Source organism: Camelus ferus, chromosome 16 (assembly GCF_009834535.1).
Source record: "Camelus ferus isolate YT-003-E chromosome 16, BCGSAC_Cfer_1.0, whole genome shotgun sequence".
In the NCBI taxonomy this organism is placed as follows: domain Eukaryota; kingdom Metazoa; phylum Chordata; class Mammalia; order Artiodactyla; family Camelidae; genus Camelus; species Camelus ferus.
The window spans coordinates 14,565,539-14,581,967 of record NC_045711.1 but is presented as its reverse complement, the minus strand read 5'-3'; the positions used below and the strand labels follow the sequence as shown (position 1 = coordinate 14,581,967).

The 16,429-nt window shown below is 48.3% G+C and overlaps 1 protein-coding gene across 1 annotated transcript in view; it reads right to left on the bottom strand.

The window, feature by feature from the left end:
* The window catches only part of SHISA6 (shisa family member 6), a 378,159-nt gene that overhangs the window by 232,415 nt on the left and 129,315 nt on the right, over positions 1 to 16,429 (bottom strand). Inside the window, exon 9 of the mRNA XM_032498808.1 lies at positions 6,241 to 6,335. The gene's annotated coding sequence lies outside the window, so the exon portion shown is untranslated. The remainder of the gene's footprint in view (positions 1 to 6,240; positions 6,336 to 16,429) is intronic.

The following is a 16,429-nucleotide window of genomic DNA, read 5'->3' as shown; positions in this document are numbered from 1 at the left end:
CGGGCCGCCTGCCCCCCGGCCGCCGGCCCCGCAGCGCGCTCCCGCCGCCGCCGCCGCCGGCTCCCCGGGACGGAGCGGGCCGCGGCCGGGGTCCGGCGGCGAGCCGGGGGAACGCGCGGCGCCCGACCTCACTCACTCACCATGCCCGGCTGCGACTGCAGAGGCGGCGGCGCGGCGGCCAGGCGGGAGTGCAGCGGCCGGAGCGAGCGAGCGAGCCGGGAGCCGGCGGCTCGCCGCCTCACTAGTGCCGGAGCGTGTGAGAGAGGAAGCGAGGGAGACACACGCACTCACACCCGCACACGCGGGAGCGCCGCGAGGGGAGGGGACGGCAGGGACGGCGGGGGAGGGAGGGGGAGCGCAGGGGGGCAGCCGCGCCCCGCCGCCCACGTCTACACGCCGGGGCGCCCGGGGGAGGTGGGGCTCCTCTTCGCCGCTCCCCCCTCGCAGCGCGCGAAGCTCCGCGTCACCAAAGCCCAGGACACGGGCTCATCAAAGCGGCAAAGAGGGGGGCCCGGGAGCAAGGCGGGAGTGTCCCCTCTGGAGCTGGCCCGCAGCACGGCCAGATGCCCCCCTGCCGTGGCCGGTGCCACCCCACCCCGATCCCGAGCGGTGCGCGGCTGGAGCGGGAGTTGGGGTATCCGCGAGCCTTTGCCTCTCCCTAGTGGCGATGCTTGCAGCGGCGGAGAGCGGTCGGGCCCATTGCTACAGGTTCCTAAACTGAGACCAGGGGTCAAGTGGCTCCTCTGAGGTGACTGGGCTACGGGCGAGTGGGGCCTACGCTCTCCTCCCCTTGGACACTTTGCTCCCCACCCGGCCTCCCACGCGCACACAGGCACAAGACAGTCCCAGCGCTGGAGAGCGCCTCGTTTCCTCCGTCCTTTTCCCAGAGCGTTGGAGACTGAGTGAAAGAAGCTGAGCCTCCGAGATTCAGCTTTGAAATCCCTCCGCAGTAGCTGAAGGGGTGCGGGGCGGGTAGGTGCGTGCAGGGAAGGGGGTTGCCTGCGTGGTTGCCAGTTGGGTCTGAGGAAGGGAGCCCTGGGTCTAACTTTCACAGCCATGAGGCCCCCCGAGGGGGAATTATAATCATGACTTTTGACACGTGTGTGTGTGTGTGTGTGTGTGTGTGTGTGTGTGTGTGTGTTGGGGGGGAAGAGGGGTGGGGTAGAGGGAGTGAGACGGGAAAATGAGAAAAAAAGCAAAGTCCAAAATTCTGCCTCCCATCTTGGCCTTGTGAGCAAGTGCCCAAGGGCTTAGGTTGAAGGCAGGGGATGGGTTGTCAGTGTGTGGGCAGGCTGTCCATTCAGTCCCACCTGTGACCCAAATCAGGGATCCCCTAGGCAGGAGAGTCAGAGCGCCTCTTAGAATTCAGGAATGGATAATTTGGAGCTGAAACCCAGATTCTTAAGGCACAAGAGGGAGATCTCTATCCTGGGATGGGAGCGTCACAGACTTCCCTGGCAGCTCCCCACTGGCTACTGTCTCTCCATCCCTGCCTCTCCATCCCTCCCTCCTCCTCTGCACTTCCGCCCACTCCCCAAACTCTCCCTACTCAGTTGCCACCCTCTTCTTAATGAGTCTGTTCGACAAACATTTATTTAGTTAGTGCCTACTCTCCACCAGGCACGGTGCTAAGTGCTAAGATAAAAGATGAATAAGATAGTCCTTTCCCTCAAGGAGGGGGAGTTTGTAGACCATGGGGGAGACACATAAAGGGTTACCTTAGCCATGGTGACGGCCCATGATAAAGCTGGGCACAGAGTGCCCCCAGAGGCACTCAGATGGACAAGCACCTGGCCTAAGCCTGGAGGGAAAAGGTGGGATCAAAGGCAGATCTCTCAGTGAGGTAAGGAGCGGATTCCTGAAGAATGATTGAGAGTTAATACAGCAAATAAGAGGGGAAGGACACTCTGGCAGAGGGAATATCATTAACAAAACCCGGAAGACAGGAAGGAAGTAGTGAGCAGGGGATACGGCAGCTGAGCATAAACTCGGGAGGGAGTCTTCCGAATAAAGCTGGCAGGAGGGTGTTGTATCCCAGGCCAAAGAACTTGAATTTATTCTGCAGTTGTTGGGGAACTATTGGTGGGTTTTACAGAAAGGGAAGACCATCAGATTTATGTGTTCACTTGATCTCTAAGTCAACTGGAGCAAGCAAGGAACACTGAATGGGAGAAGAGCAGTGTGGAAGCTTTTCGGATACTCCAGGTAAAAGCTGATGAAGGGATGAAGTAGGTTACTGGCTGTTGGTGCCCAGGGTGGTCAAAGGGCAGGTCCAGGACAGCGTTAGTGATGGTCACGTTGAAGTGCCTTTAAGAGCTCTCAGGGGAGCTGTGCAGCACAAGGGTTTCAAGCTCAGGAGAGAAGATTTAAAAAGTATATACGTTTGGGTATCATAAGAGTATATTCTTTACCTTCATACTATGCAGTTATAAAGCCAGTCCCTTCCTTTCCTCTTCCCTGAGCTTTCACCTCTCCTTCATTATTGCACACTTGCCTGTTCCATATCTGGGGCCTCCTAGCCATGGACAGAAACCTGCCTTCCTCACATGGGACTCCAGGGTTCCATCAATAGCCCTGAATAAGGGACACTGCTTTGGTTCCTCAGAAATTTCTTTTTGAACGTGCTCAGAACCCCTCATACATGGCAGCACCAACCAACTCAGAAAATAATACATCTCAGCATTGAGTAAGGATCTTACGGGTTCTCTACTGCACCCCCTACCGCGCTAGCTGTGAGACTGAGAGACCAGGGGTCTCTCTGACGCTTCTGCCCTCCCCGCCTGCCCTCCGCAGCCGATCAGGCCGGTTGCCTCCCACCTCCGTTTTCCCGCTTTCTCCTTCTAGTTTCCGCACAGGAACTGTTGACAGTATGGAAGTGTCTTTCCTTTGTGGATTTGACTTATTTAAAAGTACCATAGAAGAATCATCTTTTTCAACACCTATACCAACTTGAAACAGCTCAAAGGTTCTGGAGACAGTGATCCAATCCCTGGCTCTAGAAGACAGATCCTTACTGGGCCAACCAGTAGTAGTCCCACTCCCCTCACCAGATCAGCTAAGCGTGGACATGTGATCCATTTCTGGCCAGTACGAGGTGAGGGAACTGTTGGGAGAATTCTGGGGAAAGTGCCCTGGCTCTTAAAAATAGTAGTAATTCCTCTACTTTTTTGAGTTTTATTTCTGTGGATATTATGACCATGTGGAGGTGAGGGAGTGGGGCAGGGGGGACAGAAATCAGTCATTAGTTGAAATTGTTTTTTTGTGGTTTTGTTTGTTTGTTTAGGGGGGAAGGCAATCAGATTTAATTAATTAATTTAATGGAAGTACTGGGGCGTGAACCCAGGACCCTGTGCATGCTAAGCACACACTCTACCAGTGAGCTACACCTCCCCCCCCCATTAGTTGAATTGATATTCAGTTTGATAGGCATCAGCGCTGCTTGCAGAGGTTAGAATTGCAACTCCTGGCCCATTAGTGAGGGGGAGGGGAAAGTAGTCAAAAATTGTGAGCAAAAATGATGCAAGTTATTTCTGAACCGGAGCATCCAGTCACCACTTCAAGACACTGTAGAGCTCTCGTTTTTCCTGGCATGGTGGTCAGCAACGCTCTAGGTGGGAGTGCGTTTGTCAGCCTGTAAGTGATGTCAGTGAGGAGAGCCCCACAGTTAGTCAAAACAGTGCCCCACCCTGGACATGTGGCAGTGAGTGAAAATACACTCTTTCTTCTTAGAGCCACTAGAATTGGGTCTGTTATTGCAGCATATCTTATCCCATCCTGACTGATACACTGAGGAAGAGAGCTGGAAAGATGGAAGGAACATCTGAAGCACTGGGGGTGAGGATTTCAGCCTATGAACCTACGAGGTGGGGGAGGGGAGGCACAATTCAACCCATACACCTGCCAAAAGAACGGGTGATGAGCTCTGTACAAAACATGATGAAAACCTGTGTGCAGATGAAGAAGAAAGGAAAAGAGGTCACATTTGCCTCTGTCTTTGATTAGAGATGGTCGAGAATGGCAGTTTAGGTTGCGCTGGAAACTGAGTGCTCCCTTTCTCACCATTTTCAAGACTGAAAGCAATTTCTCTGATGAAGGAAGAGAGATTCCAAATAGGAAGTCTTCCTCTGGCACTTCCTACCCAGAGAGGAAAGTCAGGAAGTTTGCATCACAAATAACTGGAACTCTGGAATTGTGGCATTTCAGAATTTGCGAGAATTGATATCCCCTACACACTTTGTTCTCAACCGGTATCTTGTTGGCCAGACATGTGAGGATAAGAATGACCTCAAATTATCCCCGTGACTAGCCTGGCCAAGGATTAACTCATCTCTTCATTTATTTATTCATTCTTTATCATTTATCTTACCCATGAGCTCTTCAACAAATATTTAACTAGCTCCTACTATGTGCTAGTCCATAATACAAATAAATACACTATGCTTTCTGATCTTGACATCTGGAATCCTACATAGGGCCTCATAGAACTGCCTTTCCTCTATCACATATCAGATGTTATCAATTAAATGTTGGTGTCCCCCCAAAATTCATATGTTGAAGCTCTAACACCACCCTCCAAGTGCTGGTATGTGGAGGTGGGACCTTTGGGAGGTAATGAGGTTTAGATGAGGTCGTAAGCATGTCCCCATGATGGAATTAGTACACTTACAGGAAAAGGAAGAGGCCAGAATTCTCTCTGCTGTTCGAGGACACAGCAGGAGGGCAGCCGTCTGCAACCCAGGGGAGAGCCCTCACCAGCTGCCAGCTCTGCTGGCACCCAGATCTTGCATCTCGCTTCTCCAGTACTGTGAGAGATAAACCCCCATTGCTTAAGCCACCCTGTTTTTGGTATTTTGTCATAGCAGCTGGAGCTGACTAAGACACCAGAGATTGAGAGGAAAAAGTAAAAAGCTTCGAGAGGACTTCAGAAATGTTTTTCCCCTGAGCTGAGTGTCCTGCAACTCCCCAGGACAGAGATGCTTTCGGTTAGATCTTGAGCTATAATAGCAGGAGGATGTCCTAGCAGATTCAGAGCGGGAGACATTCTAGAAACACAAGTGAAGAGTCTAATGTGTGGGCCGCATGCGAGCTCAGTGTCTTAACAGCTTCCCAAGAAACGTCTCTCCTTAAGGGGTAGCTTTCCTACTGTGATCACCAAGGACTGTCACATGTGGTTTTCTCCATGTTTTTTGCAACATTATTAGCAATGATAGGTGAACGTGCATGCCTTTCATCCTTTCAAGTCCAAGGTGTAGATCCCTACTGTTCGAATTGGTCTGGCTATTGTGACTGTCTTAAGAATAAGGTCAGAGTACAGCACCAAATGACTGAAAGTCATCTGGGGTTTTTCCCTCCTTTTAATGTATGTAAAGCCAGTCTGTATCCCCAAACATGTATTGAGTCACAAGGTAGCCCGTTTTAGTAATATGTTTCTTGGGTAAAGTTGTTCTGAACTGTTTTCGAAGGATACATTTAGTTGGATCTGTGGCTTGTGACTTTTTTACCTAGCATTGCCTCGGGTCACTGCTCATGGTAGAACAGGCTACAACAATGTTGCTATGACGCCCTCCTCCTGGCCCACGGCAGACATCACTAATCAATTATGGAACCCTTTCCTGCTGAGACCAGGCATAGCCTCAGAAAGCCCTTCCACCCACAAAGTTCCAAATAGCCAGCAGGGATTAACTATAGTTGGAATTAGTACAAGAAATAAATCCTATTTGCCTAAGAGCTGTGAGAGGAGACAGTCCGAGTGGTTCAAGCACAGATCTATTACTTTATGTAGACGTGGTTTCAGAATTCTGTTTCAATGATACAGTTTTATTGCCCCAAACTGAAACACTTATGCAAGGACACCAGCATCATCAGTCATTATGCACTTTTTACCCAAAGACATCACTCATTTACAGCCAGAAGAAACGCCCTCTGGGGTTAACACTTCCCCAAAAAAGTGATAATGAGGAATTTGCCAAATGAATAACACAGATAACCATCACACAGCCACTCCCAGACATGCCCATGTGGATTCTGTGCACCACTATTCCATTTTCTCTTTGGTTGCAATTTATTGATATTCTATTCAAAACCACCCTGAATTAACCCACAAAAATATATTTCCCTATTAAAACTAGGAGGCCTGTTACGAGCACATCATACACGGAGGTGGTACTTTCTTGGCATAGGGTTCATACCAGCCTGTGTTCTGTATCAGTATAAACTGCTTTTCATGCTTCTGTGTCCTACCTGTAGACCATGCCTTTTGTGTCTGTTGTCACGTGGGTCACCTTGAATCCTGTTTCTGACTTCCAGGAGGTTAAACATGCCATAGACAGTGGTATCTTCAGCAGAATAGGTACATGTGATTAAAAAAAAAAAAAAAACCCACTGAAAATGGTTGGTGTGGCTTTCCTTTTTCCTTTAAAGGAAAAAAAAAAATCGAATTAACTAATTGGATCTAACCCACTGATCTAATCCAATTGACTGGGCACAAATTGGTCATTAATACAGCCAAATGAATAAACAGCAATTCTGGACTCTGTGTCAGGATGTAGACGCTATCTGGACGGACCATCTGCTGGTGGAGTGCCAAGCTAAGGGTGAATCACTGAACAGACAAATGCTATCATTAAAATAACTGAGGTAACTGGGCTGAAAGGACCGATTTTGGTATTGTGACTCCCATCAATTTTCAGAATTACTAACAGGATCCTGGAATTACTTCAGTAAACAGAGACCCATTCTGACACCCTCAGTGTTGATCAGGACATCGCATAACCCCATCTGCAGACATAACCAGCGCGGAGGTAGGGTCTGCAGGAGCCAGGTAGCAACTAAAGGAGGCAGGGCTGGCCCTGAAGATGCTTGGCAGGGGAGTTTCTGGAGATAGCTGGCCAGAGAACCCCTATTTTTCAACTTTTGCTTGAGGGTCTGGTTTTCTCATTTATTTTTCAAATCCTAGCTCCAGTACCTGGTAGCACCTGCTCCTTTTACCAGCCCCCAGCCCCAGCTCCATCTCGTAAGAAGCCCAAGCTTGGGGAGTAGAGATGAACTCCCTGCAAATCCTTCTATTGGAGGAGTCACCGGGGGCTGACGGACAAGGTCGCAGTGGAGCCGGTGTGGTGATGGAGGCCACTACTGGGTTGTAGACAGTACAGATCAGAGAGGAACTGGGGCCAGGGTAATCCTGAGACATAACACTGGAGGTGTTTTAGGGACAAACTCAGCGAAATCAAGCGTGGAGCGTGAAGTTGAGGATTCATTTAGAACCATGTAGTCGGCCCAGAGAAGTTACACTGGAGAAGGAGGCTGAGGCTGGGTGGATGAATTCAAGCAGGCAGACCTGGAAGACCTCAGAGCAGGAAAGGTGATGGGTCAGGGTCCATCTAGCAGCTGGGAATAAGGGCGTCTGTGAGAACCGACAGGCAAGGCAAGGCATTGTCACTGGGTCCAGTCACAGTGACGGGGACCCTGGCCAAGAAGTGGCTTACAAGCTGTCAGCACAAGCAGATATGGACTCCAATGACTGGGCTCTCCCAGGCTGGCAGGGGGGAATAGCGAGAGGTGCAGCCGATGTGTGGGATCGGCACCCCCAGGCCAAGTGTGCCGAGAGTCTGCGCCCACTTGGCCTCCATTAGCCCCGTAGCGTTGACAGCACTCAGCTCCCTCCACATCACTGCAGACTTTATAAATATGCACAGCATGCTGCTGGCGCAATGATCGTGAATGAAAATGTCCAATTGGCCATTATTCTTACTCCCTTTCATTTTACCCTGCATATATCCCCCCAGAGTTTTGTTTTTGTTTTTGTTTTTGTTTTTGGCACATTTAATTTCAGGATCTGCCATTCCCTCTGAGAGATCATATATTCCAGGAGAAAAAAGAAAATTTGGCAAAAGAGCTTAGGAATTTGGTCTTGATTCTCACCTTCAAACTGCCTGTTGTCCAATCTCAGCATTTCCTGGTTTTCGGCTCTGCCTCCTTTACAGAGATTACACAGTGCTGGGTACTGGTTCTCAACTTGGGGATGGTGGGGAACCTCTAGAAATTATAGCAGAATTGTCTGTGTGTGTGTGTGCTATTTTTAGGAGACATTTCCCGAGACAATGAAATGAATTCAGACCCCAGAAGGAAAAATAAAAAATTAGTAAAGGGAGGGTATAGCTCAGCGATAGAGTGTGTGCTTAGCACGCACGAGGTCCTGGACTCAATCCCCAGCACCTCCACTAAAAGATTAATTAATTACTTAATTAACTACCCCCCCCCAAATTAGTAAAGAGTGAAAACCCTAAGAACTAAGTTCAAAAGACCTGAATTCCATACCTCAGGCTACTTCTTACTAGTTCATCGACTCGTATGTGACCTCCTGGGGCACAGTTTCTTCAGCTGTGAAATAGAGAAGGTAATTCTGGCCTTTCATACAACACAGGGTTGTGAGGATCAAATGAGATCATGGGTTAAGCATTGGAAGCTCAAAAGTTCAATGAAAGTGTTCATTTCTCTTACGCTGCCAAATCTCTCAGTTTTGCAAAAACCATAAGGGCTGGATCAAAAGTCAAACCAAACCAGTTCCAGCAGCAAGGGACGTGCTGTTTTTAAAGCGCTCATGTCCTCTAATGATACTGAAGTTTTTCCCGAATTTCTCACCAGCTTTGTGTACGGATGCACAGGGAACAGAAGCATCGTGGCAGTTTTCCAGTTTATTCCATCAATTATCTGGCTTTTGAAAGAGTGTGATTTATATTCTCGCTTTACTATTTCTTTATGGCCCCTACTCTCCCTTTTGGTGGCTAAAGGTTCCCGAGAGCAGAGCCCTGGCGTGGGCAGCTGCCCTTCAAGAACACCTGTCCTGAACTTAGCTCTGCGTGGCACTGCCGGTGTTACCGGCTCCGGCGACAGCCAGCGAGGGATAAAGGATGGAAGGGTTCGATATTTTCCCTCCAACAGAGAAGGGCTGCGACCTAAGTGGAGCCGTCGATGATTTTGGCGTCTGAGAGCAGTGTGGTCCCAGCTAACAAATTAAACAAGGAGCCAGATCAAAAGAGGCCAAAGTGAGGGCCCAGAGGGACCAGGTTGCACTTTATCACCGGGAGAGTAACACCTTTTCATTGCTTAACACAACAAATAAAGAGGCGGCAGAGCTAGCTTGCTTCTGATTTGCTCACGCGCCACATGGGTTTGAGAAAACAAAATCCTTTCCTCGCTTAATTTAGACGTTGTGATTTTGATTAGGAAACAAAAGGCCACGCAGGAGACAAAATGTGAAACAGAAGGAGGCTGCAACTGAGAAGGACCGAATTTGTGGGGAAGTCCCCTTAAACGCAGGCAGAGTAAAACGAAAATAACTTTATTCGTTCAACACGAAGAGAAGAAGAAAAAAAAATTTTGGTAGGACACAGTGGACTGTTTACGAGGACTGTTTCGTTTTGAATAATACATTTGTCAACGTCATGGGTCCGTCCCCAAATTTGCTTCCTTCCTTCTATGGCTCGGTCATCCCGCTCTGTCAGCGAGCCTAGAACAAATAAACTGGAATGCTGAAAATACTGCTTTCACTTCCAAAGGAGACTACCTGAAATTACAAGCATTTAGAACAACATTAAATTTAAAAACCACAGCTCTCCAGCACCGTAATTTTTTACAATGTAAGCATGGCTGTGCAGGCGGCCGTGAGGCTCCGGGGCCCAGATGGCAATGGTAAAGGTTGTCTTTTCAGTCTGAACCCAGTTTCACATGGTAGTTGACTTTTATGGTTCCAGGGAATGATAATGATACATTATTATTAACTGAAGTCCAAACTTTATTCCGATTTCCTTAGTTTTTCTCCAGTGTCCTTTCTCTGTCCCAGGATACCCATCCAGGGCATCACGCGACATTTAGTTGGCTTGTCCCCTTAGGCTCATGGGAACTGTGACACTTTCTCAGATGTTCCTTGCTTCTGATGACCTTGGTGGGTTTGAGGAGTGTGGCTCAGGTGTTTTGCAGAATGCTCTTCCACTTGGGTGTGTCTGGTGACTTCCTAGCAGTTAGACTGGTGTTATGGGTTTGGGGGGAACAGCCACCCAGATGAAGCGTCACTCTTAGCATCTCAAAGATGTGTGTGATTAGCAGGATTTAACCATAAGGATATCGACCTTGGTCACCTCCACTGAGGGAGTGTTTGTCCGACTTCTCTGCTATGAAGTTATTCTTTTTTCTCTCTATTCAAACCATACCCTTTGGAAGGAAGTCACTACACGTGAGTCACCCATACTCTCTGCCTCCTTGAGTACGCCCCTTGGGGGCGTGTACATACATCATTTGGAATTCTTCTGCACAAGAGATGTCTTTTCTCCTCCACTAATTCATATATCCAATCATTTATTTACATCAGGATGGACTCACGGATATTTATACTTTGGGCTATAATCCAATACTCCGTTATTTATTGTCTTGCTCAAATTGTCCCAGCTTTGTCCACTGGGCGCTCTTTTAGTTGGCCTTTGTGTCCATGTGACACACCTCCATTGGGGTTTTGAGTTATTTTGTTTTTGAACACTTCCTTACTTTTCAGAAAGCATAGGACTGTCTTGTAAAGTTACATATTTCCTGCCTCAGCCCCCAACGCAGCCATTTCTCCATGAAGAAATGGTCCCTTTTCCTGAAGAATGGTCTTACTTCTCTTGATTTTTTTTTTAAAGTATTTATCTCCTTTCCCCACAACCCTCCAATGGTCACTCTAATTTTAGGAATCCGATTATTTCCCCGATTTTTTTTTTTAATGATTCTCTTTAGTGCCTTCAAACTCTACCTTACGGATGCCTGTCAGATGGAAGATTTCCATCACCTTCTGAGCCCCTCCTCTGAAATCTCTCATGGTTCTCCTGAACATCACGTCCCCCCTCCCCGGCACCTATGAGTGTCCGCCTGGAGGAGGACAAAGGGAAGGGGTGAGCTCAGCCTCCCTCCTGGGAGGCGTATTACTTTTAACTAATGCCACTGCCATCGCCTTGCTTTCCCAGCCAAATTAATGCAACAAGAATTGTGTTGGCATCTGCAGCAGCAAATGGAGAGGAACAGCAGTTTAAAAAGGAGGGGGTGACCGCCCCCCACCCCCAATCTGGATACACTCAGGAGCGAGGCGCAGCTCACGCGCAGTCTGCCAGAACTCGGCGAGTCTGTGGGTTGGAACCCGGTGGCTCCGGGAACACGTTTTCTCCGTGATGGCAACGATGCCTGCTCTCCATCAGCAGAGACTTCGAAGAAGACTTTCTCGATGTGTTCCTGGCCGCCGCACGTAGAGCCAGCTTAGGGGAGCCCCGGGGCGGGAAATGAGCACCCCAACACCTTGCCCTTCAGGTCCGCAAAGCAGAGGGATTCCAGAGAGAGCGCAGTCCTCTGTCTTCACTTCCACTCAGTTGTTCCTTCTTTGCTCGCCGCCCTTCAGGTCACCACCCCTGAGCAAGCTTATGAGTTCCTTTACGTGCGGCTCAGCAAACAGTTCTTGCGGGCCAAGAGCGCGTCCTCATCCGTGGTTCACACTAGAGATGCAAAGGCGTGCAGGGTGCGGTGCATGGGCCAGACAAGGTGGGTCTCCTCCAGCATTCATCAGCCAGGTTATCTACGGAGATGCTGCGTCTTTGGTCAATCTTTTATTTTTCAAAAAATTATGAAACTTCTTGTTTATCATCTTTAAATTTCCCAAGTAACATGTGAATACGTTCTTCTTTTTAAAAAAACTAAAACATGACAGGTGAAGCTAAAAGTCTCTGGAACAAGTATACCATCCCCTCCCCAAACCCACCTAGACCGCTTTCTTCCCAAATCCTGAGGCAGCTGCCGTTTGGGGCTTGTTACCTATCTTTCCAAAGAAAAGTAGGTTTGTTTGGTTTTTTTTTTTAAAGATACTGAAATTCAGGACTGTCTTACTCGAAACAGGACAGCCGCAGATCCCCGCCCCATCTCTCCCCACTCTCTCCATTCTTTTCCGCCTGTCACTTGGCCTGGGTTGGTGATAAAATTCCAGGCAGCACTTGGAATGTGGATGATCCAAGCTGGCTCTTGTCAAAACGGAATAATCAGAATTGAAGGGTGAGGCTGGGCCTGGGGAAAGCACGCGGATGTCTTCGCTGATGAATCCAGGCTGGGCCAGGTTGAGGGGGCCGGACCAGGGAGATGAGCAAGGGACAGACAGCACCGAGAGCAGCAGGAGGGGAGGAGAGCGCCAAAGTGCGGGAAGGACCCAAGCTGGGGTGCAGGCCTGGAGAAGGGTGACCATGGTCCTCAGGCCCAGGACGGGCTGGAGAAGCAGGGCCCTGCAGGCGAAGCCACGGTCTCTGAGTGGACCATGGTGACAGGCGCCAGGCAACATGGTCCCCAAAGGAGAGGTCTGCCTTGTCCAAGTCCTCCTGCCGTGGATATCCTTTTATACTTTTTATTAACAGTACCCAGATCAGAAACACGATATCACCAGGAGCACAGACAACCCCTTCCCTTTCCCCATTGAAGGATGTGAGGCTTTCCTTGGCATCCCTGTCTGAGGGTTTTTTTTTTCTCCTGGTCTATAACAGCCCCAAAGGGGTCAGCAGGACAGAGAAAGGGGAGTTGTTTGTGTGTATGTATGTGTGTGTGTGTATGTGTTAGAGAGTCTCCTTTTCTTGTGTGATAGGGACAAGATTTTTAAAACATTAATGTGTTTTTCTCCTCTGTCTGTTTGTGTCCAAGTCCTGCTCCCTAATAGGCTCAAGGTGTGAACCCGCATCGGGGAGGACTGGTTTGATGGGCAGGGAACGCATAAGGATGGCTTGAGAAGGGAGGCAAAGAGGAAGATGTTCCCAGTAGTGAGCCGTGCAAGTCAACAGCAGGGTTGAGAGCGGGCATTTCTGGGACAGGGCGGATGTTCTAAACTCCCTAGCTCCCAGTTAACACCCTGAGCCAATCAGCTCCTAGAGCTTTCCGTGCAGGAAGTCTGAGCAGGTAGGAGAGAAGTCAAAGAAAAACTCACTCTCTCTGACCTGAATCATGGTGAGGAACTGAAGCAGAGAGAAAAGAGACGCAGGATGGGGACAGAGACTAGAGACTATTAAACAAGCTACCCTATTTCCCCTTCCAGACAGTCTCTGTCTATGTGGTTATAATTGACAGAATTAAGGCATCGTGGGGCATCACTGCCCAGCTGGGAAGGTGGAAGCATTGGTTGGGCTGCTGGCAGGTCTGGCTTGTTTCCCCGAGCTGCCCTTGCACCCCCTGGTGTATGGACTCGGCCCCAGGCGCCATGAGGCCCGCTGGGAGGAAGCTGAGGTACCCACATGGCAGAGGGTGAGAGGTGGACAGCCTCGGCCAGGGCCCAGATGGAGGAAACAACAAAGACGCAGGGAGGAATGCAGCATCGGCGAGAGAGGAGAGGAGGCCAAGGCAGCAGTGATGGGCCTGGGTCCCAGCTCAGCCAAGAAAGAAGACACCTGAGCTTCAGCCAGAGCATCAGCATCAAACACCTGCAGGGCATCTGGTGATGCGGTCACACCCAGGATGTGCTGGGGCTCCTTGGGGCAAATGACGTGCCTCCCCCTCGTGGACCCTTCCCTCCATCACGGAAGTGCAGAGGGATGATTGCTGATCTTCTTTTGTGTTTCCTGAGCCACAGATCATGGCAGCCTTGCGAGGTGAGCTGAGCACATCCTCCTCTGTCCCCTTGTGCTGCCGAGACCTCTGGCTCTTCCTCCGAGTGTTCTGTCCAAGTGCCTTCCCTGGGACAGGGGTTCTGGACCACTCAGTCTTCTCTGGCCTCTTCCCGGGCTGAGGGTTCTTGGTCTGGGCAACCCTGCTCAACAGGACAGCTCTGCCAGCAACCCAGGCCCTCAAAGTCTCACCATGGTATTGTAGGCCCAGGAAAGAGAGAAGCATCTCTGCTTCTTAACAAGGCTCCTGCAGAGCTGTTCCTGACACTGGAGCGGAAACAAGCCTGAGATGGCTCACCAGGGAACGCTGCCGCCCTCCCAGCCTTCCTTTCAGGATTTTCCAAGTAGGCAGGATGTTTCTGCCTGAGCTAACTTGAAAATCACAGGGCATGACGAGGGAGAACTCTGCTCTGAGAGATGCCTTCCTCCAGGGCCTTCCAAGATACCGGGCACGGAGAAGGGGCAGCCAAGGCTCAGCTTCTACCCAAAGAAAGAACCGACGCAGGCCAGTCTAGAAATGAGTTGGGCACTGCTGGCTTGGATTGCAGGTGCCCACTTTTTCTGGAGAATAGCAGGCAGGCTCAGATCTCAGGCTGGGGGCGCTAGTCAGCTTGAGGGGTCCAAGACCACCTTGATTCCATATAATAATCTCTCTTCAATAAAAGCCCTTCTCTCAACATATAATCAAATCCCACTGCATGTTAATATCTCTGTAAGGCTTTGCATCTTTTCAAAATTCCATGTGCTCAATTTCTGGATCTTGAAACATGGTCCCTTTCTATAGCCAAGGCTGCGAGGCTGGGATAGGTCGGCTGGGCTGCCTTCAGGGTCCCTTCTTACTTATCACATCACATCATAAATACCTTCGATGGGAGAATGTTAAGTGTTTTTTTCTTTAAAAAGGCAGGTGGAAAGTGATGTGTGAGTTCAAAGGAAGGAAAGAGGCCACTGATTTGGGGAACTGGGAAGGTTCACATGGCTTCTAAATGGTAAAAACAACCAGCAGAATTATATTGTGACGGATTATACCATGCTGCCTAACTACACACAGAAATTTGTTCACTGTGGGGTCAGGAAGAGGTCCTTGAACTAAAAACGAAGGCAAAGTACAGAATCCTTAATCTGTAAAATGGGAAGACAATTTTAGTCTAGCATTTATAGTTCTCAATTTCTATTGACACTTTCCTACAGAATGTGTTAAAAGGGTACATTTTCCAAACATCCCATTGGAGTGGTATACATATTTCTTGATTTTTTGTTCTAAATTTTCTTAAAACTTATCATAAAAATTAACTCCTGCTCTGTGAAAGTCACTGTTAAGAGAATGAAATGACCAGCTAAAGACTGGAAGAAAATATATGCAAAGCACAGTCTGACAAAGAATACATTGAATATATAGAGAAACTCAAAACTCAACAGCAAAAAGCAAAAATCTCCAATTTGAAAATGGGCAAAATATGTGAACAGGCGCTTCACTGAACAGAACACACAGAAGGCAAATACATTAAAAGACGTCCAGCATCATTAGCCACTAGGGAAACACATGTTTGTCTGCAAGGGGGAAATATTTACTCAGCAAAATCAAAGACACGTGACAACCTGAAAAAACATTTGTGATTCAATCACAGGTGATTAGCTAATTTTCTCAACATGTAAAGAGTTCTTCCCATTCAATAAGAAAAAACCAATAACTTAGTAGAGAAATGAACAAAAGGCATGAACAGATTGTTTATAGAAATGGATAAGATGCTCTTCAAATACCTGGGAATTATGAACCTCAATTATAATAACATAAATGAGAATTAAAACCACACTGTCATGACTTGTTTTTTTAAACCACTCAGATTGGCAGTGACCAAAAAGTTTGATAACATCGTGCTACTGAATGTGTAGGGAGAGAGGCACTCTTGTCGACTACTGGTTGAAATGCAAGTGGTGTAACCTCTATGGAAGGCAATTAGAAATCTCTCAAAATTACAAATGTGCATTCCCTTTGACTCAGCAATTCCACTTCTGGGAATTTAGTCCTTTTCTAAACATATCCATGTACAAAATGATACACAGACAAGGTCATCTACTGCAGCACTTGTTTGAACATCAAAATAATGGAAACAACCTACATGCCCATCCACTGGGGATTCGTTAAAGAAATTATAGTACATTCATATCATGGAATACTATTCAGCCACTGAAAAAGTATAAGGAAGTGCTTTAGATACTCACAGGAAATTATTTCCATGAATAGGAAGTGAAAAAACAATTCAGAAGAATGTGTATAATACATTACCATTTCTGTAACACTGGAACTATGTATATGCTTGTCACCAACTGTAAATGCTTAAAATTCCACAGCGAGAATATAGAAAAGATGAATAACTTCAGTTTGCCTCTGGAAGGGGAAGGTTTTTGCTGAGGATAAAGGGTGGAAGAGAGATTTTTTTTTTCTAGGTGCATCATTTCGTAACTTGGAGGTTAAACCATGGGCATTAAGTGTATATTCAAAAGTACACTAATTAAAATATTTTCTTAAAAAGGGAAGCTCCCAAAAAAAAATCTTTTCTAAATATAAATGATGACCAGAGTCTCTTAAGTCTCAAGGGGCCTCCACACCTCCTGCAGAGCTCTTCCTACCCCTGCATGGCTTCCTAAGAGACGGGCACTACAGCTGCCCTGTCTGCACTGGAAAAAGAGAAACGAGCCTTCGTGGGAGGCAGGGGCCAGTGGGGAGGGGAGGAGGGGTGAGTTGGTGACGGTGGCATCGGGGGAGCTGCATCTGAAAG